The sequence below is a fragment of the Scyliorhinus torazame genome, chromosome 5, assembly GCF_047496885.1.
Source record: "Scyliorhinus torazame isolate Kashiwa2021f chromosome 5, sScyTor2.1, whole genome shotgun sequence".
NCBI lineage: Eukaryota > Metazoa > Chordata > Chondrichthyes > Carcharhiniformes > Scyliorhinidae > Scyliorhinus > Scyliorhinus torazame.
This window is the reverse complement of record NC_092711.1, coordinates 119,313,226-119,332,595: the sequence shown is the minus strand read 5'-3', so window position 1 is coordinate 119,332,595 and position 19,370 is coordinate 119,313,226. Positions and strand designations below refer to the sequence as shown.

General features: G+C 48.4%; 3 long non-coding RNA genes across 3 annotated transcripts; 1 reads left to right on the top strand and 2 right to left on the bottom strand.

Moving 5' to 3' along the window:
• Positions 1 to 473: 473 nt before the first annotated feature.
• Positions 474 to 852, bottom strand: LOC140422684 (uncharacterized). The gene is made up of 2 exons (XR_011947551.1): positions 745 to 852; positions 474 to 620 (listed from the first exon to the last, which is right to left on the bottom strand). It is a non-coding gene; the product is annotated as an uncharacterized lncRNA (long non-coding RNA).
• Positions 853 to 1,101: 249 nt separating this feature from the next.
• Positions 1,102 to 18,911, top strand: LOC140419630 (uncharacterized). Its single transcript, XR_011945928.1, has 3 exons — positions 1,102 to 1,359; positions 16,366 to 16,488; positions 17,017 to 18,911. It is a non-coding gene; the product is annotated as an uncharacterized lncRNA (long non-coding RNA).
• On the bottom strand, positions 4,675 to 11,604 carry LOC140419631 (uncharacterized). Its single transcript, XR_011945929.1, has 2 exons — positions 11,498 to 11,604; positions 4,675 to 5,635 (listed from the first exon to the last, which is right to left on the bottom strand). It is a non-coding gene; the product is annotated as an uncharacterized lncRNA (long non-coding RNA).
• Positions 18,912 to 19,370: the final 459 nt, after the last annotated feature.

Sequence of the window (19,370 nt, the reverse complement as noted above, 5' to 3'; positions counted from 1 at the left end):
TTGTCACAAGTAGGCTTCAAATGAAGTTACTGTGAAAGCCCCTAGTCGCCACATTCCGGCGCCTGTTTGGGGTGGCTGGTAAGGGATTTGACCCGTGCTGCTGGCCTGCCTTGGTCTGCAAGGTTACTTGATGAAAGCCTACTTGTGACACCAATAAAGGTTATTATCCCACCTCCAGCAAATTACCCATGGGTGTGGAGATAATCGACAGGACAGGAAACTAACACCACCTTCAAAACAAAACCAGAATCGGTTCAACCTCAGACATGAAGCTCCAGTTTGCAGATGCCTGATCTGTTTGTTAAATCCATCCATCTCCCTTGATTCTATAACCATTAATACTCTCATCTCACAAACTTCTATCAATCTCAGTTTTTAAGAATTCCAGATTTCACTATATTTTGTGAAGTGATTTCTGACATTGCTGCTGAACAGCCCAGTCTCAGTTAAACAAATAATTATTGATTTGGACATTTAAATGGTGACAATTATATTACTCTGAACTGGTAATGTAACACAATTTCAAAACCATAATAATAATTTGAGTAAAACTCTGCAGAAGCTGGAAATGTGAAGTGAAAACACAAAGTTGTGGAAATCCTCAGCAGGTTTGGCAGCTTCTGTGAAGAGAGAGAAAGAGAGTTAACATTTCCAATGCAACTTGATTCTTCTTCAGAACTGAGTGTTTGCAGCATTGTGATTGTATTTTCCAAACATACTGAATGTGAACTTTGTGGTTCTTACAGATATCTGGCTGTAAATCTGATTTCAAACCTTCCTCTGAACACTTTCCAACCTCAGCTCCAGCTCATTGTCCTTCACTAAAGACCCGGATAGAGAATCCCCGCCACAAGATGGCGGCGGCTGCTGGGTGATGTCACCGGGGAGGAAGTCCCGCCCACTCCCTCTTCCCATACTAAGATGGCCGCCCAAGCGGACTGCTCCAAGAACAAAAGACCCGACTTCCATTCTCAAGATGGCGGCGTTCGCCGGTTGATCCGGGGCCTGTCACCGGGGAGGAAGTCCCGCCCACCCCGTCTTCCCGAACCAAGATGGCTGTCCCAACGCTCTGCGCCAGGAACAAAAGACCCGACTTCCATTCCCAAGATGGTGGTGGTCGCCGGTTGACCCGCGCCTGTCACAGTGGAGGAAGCCCTGCCGACTCCCTCTTCCCATACTAAGATGGCCGCCCCAGCGCTCCGCTCCAAGAACAAAAGACCCGACGTCCTTTCCCAAGATGGCGACCGGTTGCAGGGAAAATCCAGACCCGGATTACTTTCTTCCTATCGGCGTCAATCACTTCCCAGCCATTATGAGTTGGAGCAGACACAGTGCGGGTGTGAAGCTGGACTCAGACGGGTGAGTAGAGGCCCCAAACCCCCCAATAAGACCCATTGATTTGTTGTCAGTCTGCAGCCAGGAGCTGGAGAACTGAACCCAGGCAGAAAACTGGGAGTGGAGGAAGGAAATGGTGCAGATGGTGAGATGGGTTTGGATTTCAACCCAGGGAGGAGGGAGAGTGTGTGGGACGGGGATTTACAGCTTTGGGGGAACAAGAGAGGAAAAAATGTTCCAGAGAAACTAGAATCGTCTGTTCTGGATTTCTATCCTAGACTGACAGTGATGGCTTTTATAAACACCTTTTACAGGATATTAGAAGTGGAGGATTGGCTGACAGAAAACTCAAACCAAACATCAAGTTCTGACAGAGTCACTCAATTTTTTGAACCTGAATATCATCGGTCTTTGAATGTGGAAGGAGTAATGTTTGTCTGTTCTGTTTGTGGGAAAAGATTTCAAACATCAGTGTAACTGGAAAAGCACCGAGACGCACATACACAGTGAGTGTTCCAGTAAACTGAGTGTGGAAAGAGCTTTAAGCAGTTACACAGACAGAAAAACCATCACACCATTTACAGCGGAGAGAAACCCTACACGTGTTCTGTGTGTGGGCGAGAGTTCTATATAACTGTAACATAATTTTCGAGCTTTTACTCTATACCCGTCCTATGAAGGCAAGCATGCCATATGCTTTCTTTACCACCATTTCCACCTGTCCTGCCACTTTTAAGAATCTGTGGACCTACATGCCCAGATCTCTCGGTGTTTCTGCTCCTGATGGTTCTGCCATTTATTTTATAGGTCCCACCTGAATTGGATCTACCAAACTGCATCACCTTGCATTTGTCCGGGTTAAATTTCATCTGCCATTTATCTAGCTAATTTTGCAGCCTATCTCGGCAGTTCTATTCCCTGACAATCTTCATCACCATCCGCAACTCCTGCAATCTTAGTATCATCCGCAAACTTGCTAATCAGACCCGCTATGTTTTCTTCCAAGTCGTTTATATATATTACAAAGAGCAGAGGTCCCAGTACTGATCCCTGTGGAACACCACTAGTTACAGACCTCCATTCGGAAAAACACCCTTCTGCTGCTACCCTCTATGGCCAAACCAGTTCTGGATCCATCCAGCTAGTTCACCCCGACCCCATGTGATCTATGTTTTTGCACCAGCCTGTCATGAAGGACCTTATCAAATGTTTTACTAAAGTCCATATAGACTTCCCTCGTCAATCATTTTTGTCACCTCCTCAAAAAACCCAATTAAATTAGTGAGACATGATCTCCCTCGCACAAAACCATGCTGTCTGTCGCTAATAAAACCATTCACATCCAAATGTGCATTGATCCTATCTCTGAGAATCTTTTCCAACAATTTCACTATCACTGAAGTCAAGCTCACTGGCCCATAATTACCCGGATTATCCTTGCAACCCTTCTTAAATAACGGTACAACATTGGCTATCCTCCAATCCTCTGGGATCTCACTGTGACCAATGAGGACACAAAGATTTATGTTCGAGATCCAGAGATTTCATCTCTTGTCTCCCTCAGTAATCTGGGATAGATGCCATCTGGCCATGCGGATTTGTCTACCTTAATGCTTTTTAACATACGTAACACTTCCTCAATCATAATAACAACCTGTTCGAAAGTGTTTACACATCTCTGAGACACCACCAATCAGCATGTCCCTCTCCTTTGTGAATACCGATGCAAAATACTCATTAAGGACCACACCTACTTCCTCTGATTCTACACATAATTTCCCTCCTTTGTCCTTGAGTGGACCAACTCTTTCTCTACCTACCCTCTTGTTCCTAATATATGTATAAATGCCTTGGGATTCTCCTTAATCCTAGCTGCCAAGGACATTTCGTGACCCCTTTTCCCCTCCTAACTCCCTGCTTGAGCTCTTTTCTACTTTCCTTGTATTCCTCAAGTGCTTCATCTGTTTTTAGTTGCCTTTACCTCACATACGCATTTTTTTCATTTTGACAAGATTCTCAATTTTCCTGGTCATCCATGGGTCCCGAATTCTGGGCGGGATTCTCCACTCCCGCGCCGAAGTGCCCACGCCGTCGTGAATGGCGTTGAGGTTCACGACGGCATGAAACGGCCCCTATCCCGACCGATTCAGGGCCCGATAATGGGCTAGGAGCGGGGCCGCGTCATCTACACGCGCCAGGCCTTGTCATGGCGTAAAGGCGGCGCCGCATACATGAAGCGGCCGGCGCCGCATAACTGGCCTCACCCGCGCATGCGTGGTTGCCGTCCTCCCTGAGTCCGCCCTGCAAGAAGATGGCGGACGGATCTTGCGGGGCTGCGGAAGGAAGGAGGTCCTCCTTCAGGGAGAATGGCCCGACGATCGGTGGGCACCGATCGCGGGCCACCCCACATTTGAGGAACCCCTCGGTGCAGGATCCATCCCCACCCCCCCCACCCCCAGCGCTGTTCCCGACGGCAGCGACCAGGTGTGGATGGCGCCGGGGAGAACCCGCCGTTTTGGCCTGGCCGCTTGGCCCATCCGGGCCTGAGAATAGCAGGGGTGCCGGAGAATCGCCATTTTGGGTGTCTCGGGCGATTCTCCGGCCTGCGGCCCGCGGAACTTGACAGGGCCGTTCCCGCCGCTTGGGAGAATCGCGGGAGGGCGGCCCAGGCGATTCTCCCAACCGGCGCGGGAGTGGAGAATCGCGCCCCCTGCCTTTCCTGTCCTTCATTTTTACCGGCACATGCCTGTCCTGCACTCCCATCTGCTGCTCCTTAAGAGACTCCCACATGTCAAATGTTGATTTACCCTCAAACAGCCTCTCCCAAACAACAGCATCCAAATCCTGCCTAATCTGGTTGTAGTTCGGCTGATCCCAATTTAGCACCTTAACCCAAGGACAACACTCGTCCTTTTCCATGACTATCCAAAAGCTTACGGAATTGTGGTCACTGTTCACCACATGTTCTCCCACTACAACTTTGATGACTTGGCCAGGCTCGATCCCTAGTACTAGGTCCAATACAGCCCCCTCTCCAGTCGGACTATCCACATATTGCTCCAAAAAACCATCTTGGACACACTTAACAAATTCCTCACCATCCAGACCCCTCGCCCTAACGGATCTCCACTCAACATCAGGAAAATTAAAGGCTCGTGGGAGGGAGGGAAGCAGCAGAGGCAGCTGATCGGATTTACTCAATCTCAGTCACAAAGAAGGAACACAAGCTCCTCACACTTCTTGTTGGAGGTATGGATGGAAGAGACAGGGGAGAGCGGGAGTACTTCAGAAGGAACTAACTTGTGTCAGAGATATTAAAAAGTTTCAGCACTCTGCGTATTTAACACAAATCTAATTTATTTGACTTTTAGCCAGAATATTAGCCCCTGTAAATGGGCTGGAGTTTGTCATCAGCAGAAAGAGACCCAAATGAACATGGTTCAGTCCTGAATGTGAGTAACAGCAAAATCCAATCACCGTGGTTACTTGTGGCCTCGTTGGTGTCTTAGCAGGTGGGATGAAGTGGTGAATCCCTTCCCGCACTCGGAGCAGGTGAACGGCCTCTCCCCAGTGTGAATTCGCTGATGTACAATGAGCTGAGATGAGTGTCTGAACCCAGTCCCGCAGTGAGAGCACCTGAACGGTTTCTCGTCAGTGTGAACACGTTGATGGCTCATCAGTTCCCCAGAACTTTTATAGTACTTCCCGCAGTCTGGACATTGAAACGGTCTCTCATCAGTGTGAACCCGCTGGTGCTTCTGCAGGTTGGATGACTGAGTGAATGCCTTCCCACACTTGGCGCAGGTGAACGGCCTCTCCCCAGTGTGAATTCGCTGGTGACTCAGCAGGTGGGATGACTTAGTGAATCCCTTCCCACACTTGGAGCAGGTGAATGGTCTCTCCCCAGTGTGAACTCGCTGGTGTGCGGACAGAGTGGATGACTGAGTGAATCCCTTCCCACACTTGGAGCAGGTGAATGGTCTCTCCCCAGTGTGACTGCGTCGATGAATTTCCAGCTTGGATGGGGAAGTGAATCCTTTCCCACAGTCCCCACATTTCCACGGTTTCTCCTCAGTGTAACTGCATTTGTGGCTTGTGAGGCCTGATGATCGACTGAATCCTCGTCCACACACACAACACGTGTACGGTTTCCCCGCACTGTGAACGATGCTTTTTCCTTCCATGTTCAAAGTACGATGATATTCAGGATATGATAAATTGAGGACTCTGTCAGATCCTGATGTGATGCTTGGTTTGAGTTTCCGGACTTTGAATCTTCCCCTTCGAACACCCTGTGAAACTGATTCAAAACAGAAAATAGGGAATGAGAGAGAACCCACAAAACACAAAGTCAGGTTGTGAAATTGAGCTGAATGAATCTGGTAATTTGTGGGGCCGGCACTGGGAAAAAGTGACCATGAAAACTGCTGGATTGTCATAAAAACCCAACTGGCCTCTTTGGGAGGAGAGAGAAAGAGGTGAAGAGGGATTTTGTATATCTACAGGTCATATTAAGAGAGCAGTTGGCAATGCAAATTCGATCTTGAGCTTCATAAACAGTAACCAAAGAGAAAATGCTGGAAAACCTCAGCAGGTCTGGCAGCATCTGTTGGGAGAGAAAAGACCTCACGTTTCGAGTCCGATGACCCTTTGTTAGCTCTTTTCTCTCCCAACAGATGCTGCCAGACCTGCTGAGATTTTCCAGCATTTTCTCTTGGTTTCAGATTCCAGCATCCGCAGTAATTTGCATTTATTCATAAACAGTAATCGTGATACCAAAACGTTGCTTCTGGTGACACGGTGGTTAGCACTGCTACCTCACAGCGCGAGGGACCCGGGTTCAATTCCGGCCTTGGTGACTGTCTGTGTGGAGTTTGCACTGTCTCCCCATCTCTGCGTGGGTTTCCACCCGGTGCTCAGGTTTCCTCCATCAGTCCAAAGAAGGGCACGTTTGGTGGATTGGCCTTGATAAATTGCCCCTTAGTGTCCAGGGATGTGCAGGTTAGGTGGGGCTATGGGGTTACAGGGACAGGGTAGGGGTGTGGGCCTAGGCAGGGTGCCCTTTCAGAGAATCAGTGCAGACTTGATGGGCCGAATGGCCTCCTTCTACACTGTAGGAATTCTATGGTTCTAATTCTATTATATGAATCTTTATAAAGCTCTGGTCACCACTCTTCAGGAAGAATGTGAAGGTTCTTGGAGAAGGTGCAGAGGAGATTTACCAGAATGGTTCCAGCAAAGGAGGTTGAGGAAGATTTGATTCAGGGACACAAGATTATGCCAGGTTTCCATCGGGTGGACAAAGAAACTCTGTTTCCATTCACTGATCGTACAAGCAGCCGGGACACAGATTTAAAGTTTTGGGTAAAACCTGGATTGAACGATATAAGATCCTGAGGGGTCTTGACAGGGTGGATGTGGAGAGGATGTTTCCTCTTGTGGGAGAATCTAGAACGGGGGCATCACTGTGGAAAATAAGGAGTCGCCCATTTCAGATGGAGATGAGTATTTTTTATTCTCTTGAGGGCTGTAAGACTTTGGAACTCGCGTCCTTAAAAGGCAGCGGAAGCAGAGACCTTGAATATTTTTAAGGCAGAGCTGGATAAATTCTTGATGAGCAAGGGGGTGAAAGGTCATCAGGGGTAGGCAGGAATGTGGAGTTAAAGTGAGAGTTTGGTGAGTGAGGGAGTTCGGTGAGGAGGGAGCAAGGTGCTCCTTTCATTTAATTTCCTACATTTCCTCAAAATGTGTGAAGGGAGCTGGGAGTTTACAGAGAGAGCAGCTGCCTGGGAGCAGCGTCGGAGGGCAGAGTTCCAGTTGGTTCACAGGGCAGCGACATTCCAGAAGATAACAGTTGTTTGATTTTGGGATTTTAATTTTTTTTAATTATTTTATTTTTGTGTTTGTTTTGTTTTTTGGGGGCAGCAAGCTATCTTTGTATCGTTTAGCAGAATCACCAATTTTAGAGGCATCACTTGAGAGAGTAGCAGCAGTATATATGTTTTTTTTTAAGGGCCTAACGCATGTTTAATCTTTTTTTTCCCCTTTAAATCTCTTTGGGAATTCAGATCAGAGGGGATGGAAGCTAGGGCAGTTGTTTGCTCCTCCTGTAGGATGTGGGTGGTGAGGGACACCACCGGTGTCCCTGCTGACTACACCTGCGGGAAGTGCACCCAACTCCAGCTCCTCAGAGACTGCATTAGGGAACTGGAGCTGGATGAACTTCGGATCGTCCGGGAGGCAGAGTGGGTGATAGAGAGGAGTTACAGGGAGGTAGCCACACCCAAGGTGCAGGACAAGAGTAGCTGGGTTACAGTCAGGTGAAGGAAAAGGAACGGGCAGACAATGCAGGGATCCCTCGTGCGTTCAAAACAAGTATAACGTTTTGGATGCTACCAGGGGAGGCCCTAGCAGCCAGGTCTCTGCCTCTGAGCCCGCCTCTGTGGCTCAGAAGGGAAGGGGGAGAATAGAAAAGCAATAGTGGTAGGAGACTCAATGGTTAGGGGAACTGATAGGAGATTCTGTGGTCATGAACGAGACTCCCGGAAGGTATGTTGCCTCCCGGGGGCCAGGGATGTCTTGGATCGAGTCTACAGGATTCTTAAGGGGGAGGGGGAGCAACCAGAAGTCGTGGTGCACATAGGCACCAATGACATAGCTGAGAAAAGGGATGAGGATTTAAAAAGTGATTTTAGGGAGTTAGGTTGACAGCTAAAGAGCAGGACAAGCAGAGTAGTGATCTCAGGATTGCTACTGGTGCACGTGCAAGTGAGGCAAGGTACAGAGAGCGAGTGCAGCTGAACACGTGGCTACAAGGCTGGTGCAGGAGGGAAGGCTTCAGATATGTGGATCACTGGGATAGCTTCTGGGGAAGGTGGGACTTGTGCATGAAGGACGGATTGCACATAAACTGTCTTGGGTGGGTGGTTTTCTGGAGCTGTTCAGGAGGGTTTAAACTAGTTTGGCAGGGGGATGGGAACCAGAGCTATGGATCAGAGGACAGGGTAGCTGTTGAACAGGCAGAAATCGTATGCAGCGAGTCGGTGAGGAAGGATAGACAGTTGATAGGGCAAAGTTGCACTCAGCGGAATGGGCCAAAGTGCGTCTGTTTCAATGTAAGGAGTGTCAGGAATAAGGGAGATGAACTTAGAGCATGGATCAGTACGTTGAACGGCGATGTTGTGGCCATTACGGAAACATTACTGCAGCAGATCTTGGAAAGGTGCAGAAGTAACAGAGTTGTCATGGGTGACTTCAACTTCCCTAATATTGACTGGAACCTCCTTAGTGCAAATGGTTTGGATGGGACAGATTTTGTCAGGTATGTACAGGAAGGATTCCTGACTCAATATGTCGATAGGCCGACTAGTGGGGGGGGGGGGGCCATATTGGACTTGGTGCTTGGCAACGAACCAGGCCAGGTGTCCGATGTCTCGGTGGGACAGCATTTCGGTGACAGTGGCCACAACTCCTTGACCTTTACCATAGTCATGGCGAGAGATAGGAACAGACAATATGGGAAGGTATTTAATTGGGGGAGGGGAAATTATACTGCTATTAGACAGGAGCTGAGGAGCATAAAGTGGGAACAATTGTCCTTGGGGAAATGCACAACAGTAATGTGGGGGATGTTTAAGGAGCACTTGCTGCGAGTGCTGAATTTTTTTGTCCCAGTGAGACGAGGAAGGAATGGTAAGGTGAAGGAGCCTTGCATGACAAGAGAAGTGAAGTGGAGTTTCTAGTCAAGAGGAAGAAGGAAGCTTATGTAAGGTTGAGGAAGCAAGGATCTGGCACAGCTCTAGAGGGTTAAAAGGTAGCCAGGAAGGAACTCAAAAATGGACTTAGGAGAGCTAGAAGGGGGCATGAAAAAGCCCTGGCGGGAAGGATTAGTGAAATCCCCAAGGCGTTCTATGCTTATTTGAGAAATAAGAGGATGATCAGAGTGAGAGTTGGGCCAATCAGGGATAGTGGAGGGAACTTGTGCCTAGAGTCTGAGGAGATGGGGGAGGCACTAAATGAATACTTTGCTTCAATATTCACAAGAGGAACCTTGTTGCTCATGAGAACAATGTGAACCAGGTTAATAGACTCAAACAGGTTGATATTAAGAAGGAGGATGTGCTGGAAATTTTGAAAAGCATCAGGATAGATAAGTCCCCTGGGCCTGACGGGATATACCCAAGGTTACTACGGGAAGCGAGGGAGGAGATTGCTGTGCCGTTGGTGATGATCTTTGTGTCCTCACTCTCCACTGGAGTAGTACCGGATGATTGTAGGGAGGCGAATGTTGTTACCCTGTTCAAGAAAGAGAATAGGGTAATCCCTGGGAATTACAGACCCATCAGTCTTACGTCTGTGGTGAGCAAAATGTTGGAAAGGATTCTGAGAAATAGGATTTGATGATTATTTAGAAAAACATAGTTTGATTAAAGATAGTCAGCATGGCTTTGTGAGAGGTAGGTCATGCCTCACAAGCCTCATTGAATTATTTGAGGATGTGACGAGACACATTGATGAAGGTCGGGCAGTGGATGTAGTGTATATGGATTTCAGTAAGGCATTTGATAAGGTTCCCCATGGTAGGCTCATTCACAAAGTTAGGCGACATGGGATACAGGGAAATTTGGCTGTCTGGATACCGTATTGGCTGGCCGAAAGAAGACAGCGAGTGGTAGTGGATGGAAAGTATTCCGCCTGGAGGTCGGTGACCAGTGGTGTCCCGCAGGGATCCGTTCTGGAACCTCTGCTCTTTGTGGTTTTTATAAATGACTTGGATGAGGAAGTGGAAGGGTGAGTTAATAAGTTTGCCGAAGACACGAAGGTTGGTGGCGTTTTAGCTAGTGTTGAGGGCTATTGCAGGTTACAACAGGACATTGACAGGACGCAGAGCTGGGCTGAGAAGTGGCAGATGGAGTTCAACCTAGATAAATGTGAAGTGATTCATTTTGGAAAGTCGAATTTGAATGCTGAATACAGGGTTAAAGGCAGGATTCTTGGAAGTGTGGAGGAACAGAGCGATCTTGGGGTCTACGTACATAGATCCCGCAAAGTTGCCACCCAGGTTGATAGGGTTGTTAAGAAGGCGTATGGTGCGTTGGCTTTCATTAACAGGGGGATTGAGTTTCAGAGCCGTGAGGTTTTGCTGAAGCTTTATAAAACCCTGGTTAGACCAAACTTGGAATATTGTGTCCAGTTCTGGTCGCCTCATTATAGGAAGGATGTGGATGCTTTGGAGAGGGTACAGAGGAGATTTACAAAGATGCTGCCTGGACTGGAGGGCATGTCTTATGAAGAAAGGTTGAGGGAGCTAGGGCTTTTCTCACTGAAGCGAAGAAGGAAGAGAGACAACTTCATAGAGGTGTACAAGGTGATGAGAGGCATGGATAGAGTGGAGAGACAGAGACTTTCCCCAGGGCGGAAATGGCTGTCACGAGGGGACATAAATTTAGGGTGACTGGAGGAAGGTATGGGGAGATGTCAGTGGTAAGTTCTTTACACAGAGTGGTGGCTGCGTGGAATACACTGCCAGCAGAGGTGGTGGAGTCTGAGTCATTAGGGACACTTAAGCGACTCTTGGACAGGCACATGGACTGCAGTAAATTGAAGGGGTGTAGGTTTGGTTGATCTTAGATTAGGATAAATAGTCGGCACAACATCGTGGGCCGAAGGGCCTGTACTGTGCTGTACTGTTCTATGTTCGATATGTTTTTACACAGCGAGCGGCAATGACCTGAAACTTGCTGCCTATGAGGGAGTTTGAAAATAGACACAATGAATGATTTGATTTCAAAAGGAAATCGGATAGACATTTGAGGGAAATAATCCTGCGAGGATACAGGGAGCAGGAGAATGGCACTGACTGGATTGCTCCAGAGAGCTAGCATGGACTCAATGGGCCGAATGCCATTCTCTGTGTCATCATGTCTCTGACTCTGTTGTGTAATCTAGTTTTGTAATTTAACCCCGGGGTGTTCAGATATCATTCAGGTAAATCTGTGCTACACTCCCTTCGAGGCCATTCTATCCGTCCTCAGGTTTGTTGCCCAGAACTGAACACAGTTCTCCAGGTTTGGCCGAACGAGGATTTGTGAATCTCGGGGCTTTTGCAGTCACACTGAGACCTGAAATCTTCCCTCACAGACAGAACAGAAAAACCTTTTACCTTCCACACCCAGATGCTGCTAAATTCAGGTTCTGATGAATTGACTCTGTCAGATCACGATACGATGTCTGGTTTGAGTTTCCCGTCTGTCAATCCTCCACTTCCAGTATCCTGTAAATGTACAGAAACCTCACAGTCACTGTTTTTTTCTTCTTTTTTTTTAATACATTTAGAGTACCCAATTAATTTTTTCCAATTAATCCACCTAGCCTGCACATCTTTGGGTTGTGGGGGCAAAACCCACGCAAACACGGGGAGAATGTGCAAACTCCACACGGACAGTGACCCAGAGCCGGGATCGAACCTGGGACCTCAGCGCCGTGAGACTGCAGTGCTAACCCACTGCGCCACCGTGTTGCCTCACAGTCACAGTTAACTTCTCCGAACAAATGATTCACAGGAGCATCAGAGCAGATTTACGAGAGATAGCTCAACAAACATTCTCGCTGAACTAACTTTACTGTTTACACAAAGTGGCACAGTTCTAACTTTTTGAACACATGCACAGTCATTGTTTAAAGTTTCAATCTGGTATATATAAACACGCACTCTCACCTACCCTTGCAGGCACCGCTTATCTTGTTACTGTCCACTGTCCCTATCTGTTACTGAGACAGCCGTTACCTCCTGTTCCTTGCTATTGGAGCTCGCTGTCCTTGCGAGAACACAGCTGCAAATTCTGCTGACTTGTGCGTTCAGTTTTACAAAGGTCAATTAGAATTTTAATAACAATCTGTAACCCCGTTTCTGTTGTTTTATTCAGACTGAAACCTCATTCTTAAATCATATTATAACTGGTTTAGCTCACTGGGCTAAATCGCTGGCTTTTAAAGCAGACCAAGGCAAGCCAGCAGCACGATTCAATTCCCGTACCAGCCTCCCCGAACAGGCGCCGGAATGTGGCGACTAGGGGCTTTTCACAGTAACTTCATTGAAGCCTACTCGTGACAATAAGCGATTTTCATTTCATTTCATTCATTAACATGTACTATTTATTTCCCCTTTACACAGTGCAGGATAGACATCCACAGCATTCTCTCCACCTGCTCACTGGTCCAGGATGACCGCTCCTGCACCCTGGTCCAGGATGACCGCTCCTGCTCACTGGTCCAGAATGACCGCTCCTGCTCCCTGGTCCAGGATGACCACTCGTGCTCCCTGGTCCAGGATGACCGCTCCTGCTCCCTGCTAGAGGATGACCCCTCATGCTCCCTGGTCCAGGATGACCACTGCTGCTCCCTGGTCCAGGATGACCACTCGTGCTCCCTGGTCCAGGATGACCACCCCTGCTCCCTGGTCCACGATGACTGCTCCTGCTCCCTGGTCCAGGATGACCGCTCCTGCTCCCTGGTCCAGGATGACCGCTCCTGCTCCCTGGTCCAGGATGACCGCTCCTGCTGCCTGGTCCAGGATGAGCGCTCCTGCTCCCTCGTCCAGGATGACCGCTCCTGCTCCCTGGTCCAGGATGACCACTCGTGCTCCCTGGTCCAGGATGACCGCTCGTGCTCCCTGGTCCAGGATGACCGCTCCTGCTCCCTGGTCCAGGATGACCGCGTCTGCTCCCTGGTCCAGGATGACCGCTCCTGCTCCCTGGTCCAGGATGACCGCTCCTGCTCCCTGGTCCAGGATGACCGCTCCTGCTCCCTGGTCCAGGATGACCGCTCATGCTCCCTGGTCCAGAATGACCGCACGTGCTCCCTGGTCCAAGATGACCACTCGTGCTCCCTGGTCCAGGATGACCGCTCCTGCTCGCTGCTCCAGAATGATCCCTCGTGCTCCCTGGTCCAGGAATACCGCCCTTGCTCCCTGGTCCAGGATGACCGCTCATGCTCCCTGGTCCAGGATGACCGCTGCTGCTCCCTGGTCCAGGATGACCGCTCCTGCTCCCTGATCCAGAATGGCCGCTCCTGCTGCCTGGTCCAGGATGGCCGTTCCTGCTGCCTAGTCCAGGATGGCCGTTCCTGCTGCCTGGTCCAGGATGACCGCTCCTGCTCCCTGGTCCAGGATGACCGCTCCTGCTCCCTGGTCCAGGATGACCGCTCCTGCTCCCTGGTCCAGGATGACCGCTCCTGCTCCCTGGTCCAGGATGACCGCTCCTGCTCCCTGGTCCAGGATGACCGCTCCTGCGCCCTGGTCCAGGATGACCGCTCCTGCTCCCTGGTCCAGGATGACCGCTCCTGCTCCCTGGTCCAGGATGACCGCTCCTGCTCACTAGTCCAGGATGACCACTCCTGCTCACTGGGCAAGGATGACCACTCCTGCCCACTGGTCCAGGATGACCACTCCTGCTCCCTGATCCAGGATGGCCGCTCCTGCTCCAGGATGGCCGCTCCTGCTCCCTGCTGCACATTGACTCTTGTTGCCATCAGCAGTCGCTCGATTCGAGGATGGCGTCTACTCAGGTTTGTGTGTTTCTTCCCTGGGTCTTCATGAGACTGAACAGAGCTGCAGATTTTTGGACACATGGGACAGGACATCCCATCAGACAGTGGGATCCAGAGAGCAGAATTTGCTTTATATTCTTTCCTCTGCTGCTGTTCTGCTTCATTAATCAGGCACCTGGGTCTCTACAAACCAGGGTCATGGATGTCAAATTACCCAGGTCAAAGGTAATGCAGTTTGATGGTCACAAAGAACAAAGAAAAGTACAGCACAGGAACAGGCCCTTTGGCCCTCCAAGCTTGCACCGATCATGCTGCCCGTCTGAACTAAAAACCCCTATGCTTCCGGGGGCCATATTCCTCTATTGCCATCCTATTCATGTATTTTTCAAGATGCCCCCGGCAGCGAGTTCCAGGCTCCCACCGCCCCCTGTGCAAACAAACATGCCTCGTACATCTTTAAAGCTTGCCCTACACACCTTAAACCTATGCTCCCTAGTAATTGACTCTTTCACTCTGAGAAAAAACTTCTGACTATCCACTCTGTCCATGCCCCTCAATCTTGTAGACTTCGATCAGATCGCCCCTCAACCTCCGTTGTTCCAGCGAGAGCAAAGCAAGTTTCTCCAACCTATCCTTATAGCTAATCCCTCCATACCAGGCAACATTCTGGTAAATCTCTTCTGCACCCTCTCCAAATCCTTCACATCCTTCTGGTATTCTGGCGACCAGAATTGAACACTATATTCTAAGTGCGGCCTAACTAAGGCTCTATACAGCTGCAACATGATTTGCCAATTTTTAATGTGTCGGCCAATGAAGGCAAGCATGCCGTATGCCTTCTTGACTACCTTCTCCAGCTGTGCTGCCACTTTCAGTTACCTGTGTACCTGTATACCCAGATCCCTCTGCTTATCAATACTCTTGAGGGTTCTGCCAATTACTGTATATTTCCCATCTTTATTAGACCTTTCAAAATGAATTACCTCACATTTGTCCGGATTAAACTTCATCTGCCATTTTTCTGCGCAACTCTCCAACCAATCTATATCCTGCTGTATCCTCTAACGATCCTCATCGCTATCCGCAATTCCACCAACCTTTGTGTCGTCTGCAAACTTACTAATCAAACCAGTTTCATTTTCCTCCAAAAGATTGAGTATATTACAAACAGCAAAGGTCCCAGCACTGATCCCTGAGGCATGCCACTAGTCACAGCTCTCCATCGGAAACGTACCCTTGCACTGCTACCCTCGGTCTTCTATGACTGAGCCAGTTCTGTATCCATCTTGCCAGCTCACCTCTGATCCAGTGTGACTTCACCTCTTATACCAGTCTGTCATGAGAGACCTTACAAAGTCCTTACTAAACATAGAACATACAGTGCAGAAGGAGGCCATTCTGACCATTGAGTCTGCACAGACCCACTTAAGCCCCCACTTCCACCCTATCCCCGTAACCAAATAAGCCCTCCTAACCTTTTTTTTTTGGACACTAAGGGCAATTTAGCATGGCCAATCCACCTACCCTGCATGCCTTTGGACTGTGGGAGGAAACTGGAGCACGCGAAGGAAACCCACGCAGACACGGGGAGAATGTGCAGGCTCCGCACAGACAGTAATCCAGTGGGGAATCGAACCTGGGACCTTGGCGCTGTGAAGCCACAGTGCTAGTCACTTGTACTACCGTGCTGCCCATGTAGTCCTTGCAGACAACATCCACTGCCCTCCCCTCATCAATTATCTTTGTCACTTCCTCAAAAAACTCGATCAAGTTAGTGAGACATGACCTCCCCTTCATAAAACCATGTTGCCTCTCACTAATACGTCCACTTATTTCCAAGTGGGAATAAATCTTTTCTCGAAGAATCCTCTCCCATAATTACCTGCCAATGAAGTAAGGCTCACTGCCCTGTAATTACTTGAATTATCCTTGCTCCCCTTCTTAAACAAAGAAACAACATTGGCTATTCTCCAATTCTTTGGGACCTCCCCTGTCGGCAGTGAGGATACAAAGATTTCTCCCAAGGCCCCAGCAATTTCCACCCTTGCCTCTCTCAGTATTCTGGGGTATATCCCATCAGTCCCTGGAGACTTGTGCATCTTAATCATTTTCAAGATCCCCAATACCTCCTCCTTTTTGATCCCAAACGATCTACACACCCTTCCCAAACTCATCATATACCAAGTCCTTCACTTTGGTGATTGTCCATGCTAAATTGCCCCTTAGTACCCAAAAGGTTAGGTAGGGTAACTGGGTTACGGGGATAGGGTGGCGGTGTGGGCTTAAGTAGGGTGCTCTTTCCAAGGGCAACTGCAGACTCGATGAGCCATATGGCATACTTCTGCACTGTAAGTTCGATAATTCTATGAAATTCGCATTGAGTGTGTAGGCCTGTTACAGTTTGGGATTTGGGAAGAATTGGCGATGATTGGGTGTCAGGGTTACGGTGAGCAACTATTAACTGTTTGCATATATCAATGGCAGAACATTTACCCAGCATTCCTGGAGTGGAGACAGCTCCCGATCTACAATACAGGGGACTGGGACGCGTGCGCAGTCTCACACAGTTTGGAGCATGCGCAGAGTGAGGGATGACGCTGAACAGAGGTTTGTTTGTTGCTCGGTAGCCGGCGGAGGGGAAGTGGCGGGTGGGCGGAGGGGAAGCGGCGGGTGGGTGGAGCGGGTTCATTAACATCCCGTGTGGGTCACAAACCCAGAATAACAACCTGCAGGACCAGCGGTTCCAGCTCAAGACTTTTGCCCGGAAATAGGCCCAGGTTAAAGGCCCCCATCTTGATTCCTTGGCGAATATGGCACCTGAGGGACCATCGTGGTGACACAGAGAGTGGGCGGGGCTTCTGGGCCCCAGTGACCAGGAGAGAAAATGATTGTGTCGCTGATTTTGTTCTCGCGCTGCCCAGAACTACATTCAGGCAGAGGGGAGGAAGGGGGGGAAATATTGGAATGGAGGAAAGAAATGGTGAGATGGGCTTGAATTTCAGCCCAGGGAGGAGAGTGTGCGCGCGACAGGGAGTTACAGCTTTGGGGAAAAATGTTCCATAGAAACTAGACTTGGTTGTTCTGTGTTTCTATCCTCTGCTCTTGTAATGAAAAGTTTTGTAATCTCCTTTCCAGGCTATTAGAAAGGGAAGATGAATAGAAGAGGACAGAAAGGGATATCATTGCAAAGTCTGACAAGATTCATCAGGATCTGAATATCATCAGCCTTTGAATGTGGAAGGAGAAATGTTTGTCTGTTCTGTCTGTGGGAAAATATTTCAAACATAAGTGTGACTGGAAAAGAACCAGGACACAGGCACACTGGGTGAGAGTGTACCAGTGAACTGACTGTGGAAAGAGCTTTAACCAGTAGGTACAGGCTATTAAAAAATCACACCATTCAGTGAGGAGAAGCTGTACATGTGTTCTCTGTTGATAAGACTTCAATTGATCATCCAACCTGGAAAGACACAAAGATACAGGCACCATGGAGAAACCGTGGAAATGTGGCGACTGTGGTAAGGGATACAATTATCCATCCCGGCTGGAAACCATCGACGCACTCACATTGGGGAGAAGCCGTGGAATTGTGGGGATTGTGGTAAACGATTCAATTCTCAATACCAGCTGGCAAACCATCAACGCAGTCACATTGAGGAAAGGCCATTCACCTGTTCTCTGTGTGGGAAGGGATTTACCCAGTCAGCCTGTCTCATGTCACACCAGCGATTTCACGGAGGAGAGGCCCTTCAGCTGCACTGACTGTGGACAGAGGTTCAGGCATTCATCCCACCTCAGTAAACACCAACGTGTTCACACAGGAGAGAGACTGTTCACCTGTTCAGATTGTGGGAAGCGATTCACCGTATCCTCTGACCTGCTGAAACACCAGCGAATACACACTGGGGAAAGGCCTGAATGACTCTTATGGACTGAACTGATCTCTTCACGCATCTTCTGTACTGAGTAGCACTCCACTCCGCATGCTCACCCGATGTCTATGTCTATATATTTACTTGGTGTATTTATTGTATGTCCTATGTTTTTCATGTATGGAATGATCTGTCTGGACTGTACGCAGAATAATACTTTTCATTGTACCTCAAAACACGTGACACTCAATCCAAATCCAACAATATACAAAGGCATTCACAGCGCTGGGGTTCGATCCCAGCCCTGAGTCATTGTCTGTGTGGAGTTTGCACATTCTCCGCGTGTCTGTGGGTTTCACCCCCACAACCTAAAGATGTGCAGGTTAGGTGGATTGGCCACGCTAAATTGACTCTTAATTGGAAATATATATAATTGGGTACTCTAAATTTATTTATTTTTAAATATATATATATAAAGGCAATAGAGAAGACCGTAAAAATTACAAGAGTATCACATTCCATAGTGTCACAGGGAAGGCATTTGCTGGGGTCACGTTTAAAAGGCTCCATCTATTTGCAGACTGTATCCAGAAGCACAGTGCAGTTTCTGTGCTGGCGGATCTACAGTGAACATGATCTTACAGAGAAACAAACATAGAAAATAGAAGCAGGTGGAGGCCATTCGGCCCTTCGAGTCATTCATTATGACCATGGCTGATCAATACCCTGATCCCGCCTTCCCCTCATATCCCTGGATCCCGTTGCCCCCAAGAGCTGTATCTAATTGCTTCCTGAAATTACACAACGTGTTGGTCTCTCTCTGGGTGAAGAAACTTCTCCTCACCTCAGTCCTGAAAGGTTTACCCTTATCGTCAAACTGCGACCCAGCGTTCTGGACCCCCCACCATCATTGATTATTTACACAATAAGATCCTGATGATGCAATAGGCTTGAGACTGTTAATGCAATGGTATCTTGATTGTTAATGTGTAGGTATCCTGAATCTTAAAGAGATAGGCGTCTGATTATTAATGTAGCAGGATCCTCATTGTTGATGAAGTAAGATTCTGATTAATGTGATAGTATCTTAATTATTTGTACATTATGATCCTGATTATTAATACTGTATCATTCTTATAATAAATGCATTATGATCCAGATTCTGAATACAGGAAGATCCTGATTATTGAAGAAATCGACTTTCCAGATAAAAACGAACACTGACCTTTTCAGAAGCTTCTTTTTTTGCAGCAATTGGTCCCCAGAGAGTCCACCAATTGGCCACACCCACCAAGACAAAAAAACTGAGAGGCTTTAAAGGAACCTCATGGCAGCCATTGCTGTTTGAGAGCTCCCAAGGCCAAAATCCCATCTCGCCAACCCCATTGGTGTCATGACCCTCAGTTTGGGAAGCCCTGACTTTCACTGAGATTCTAAAATGGGAACAGGCTTTTAAAGCTTTTTTAATTCATTTACGGAATGCGGGTGTCACTGGTTGGGCCAGCATTTATTACCAATCCCTGGTTGCCCTTCAGAAGGTGGTGGTGAGTGGCTTTCCTGAACTGCTGCAGTCCTTGCAGTGTACGTACACCCACTGTGCTGTTAGGGAGGGAGTTC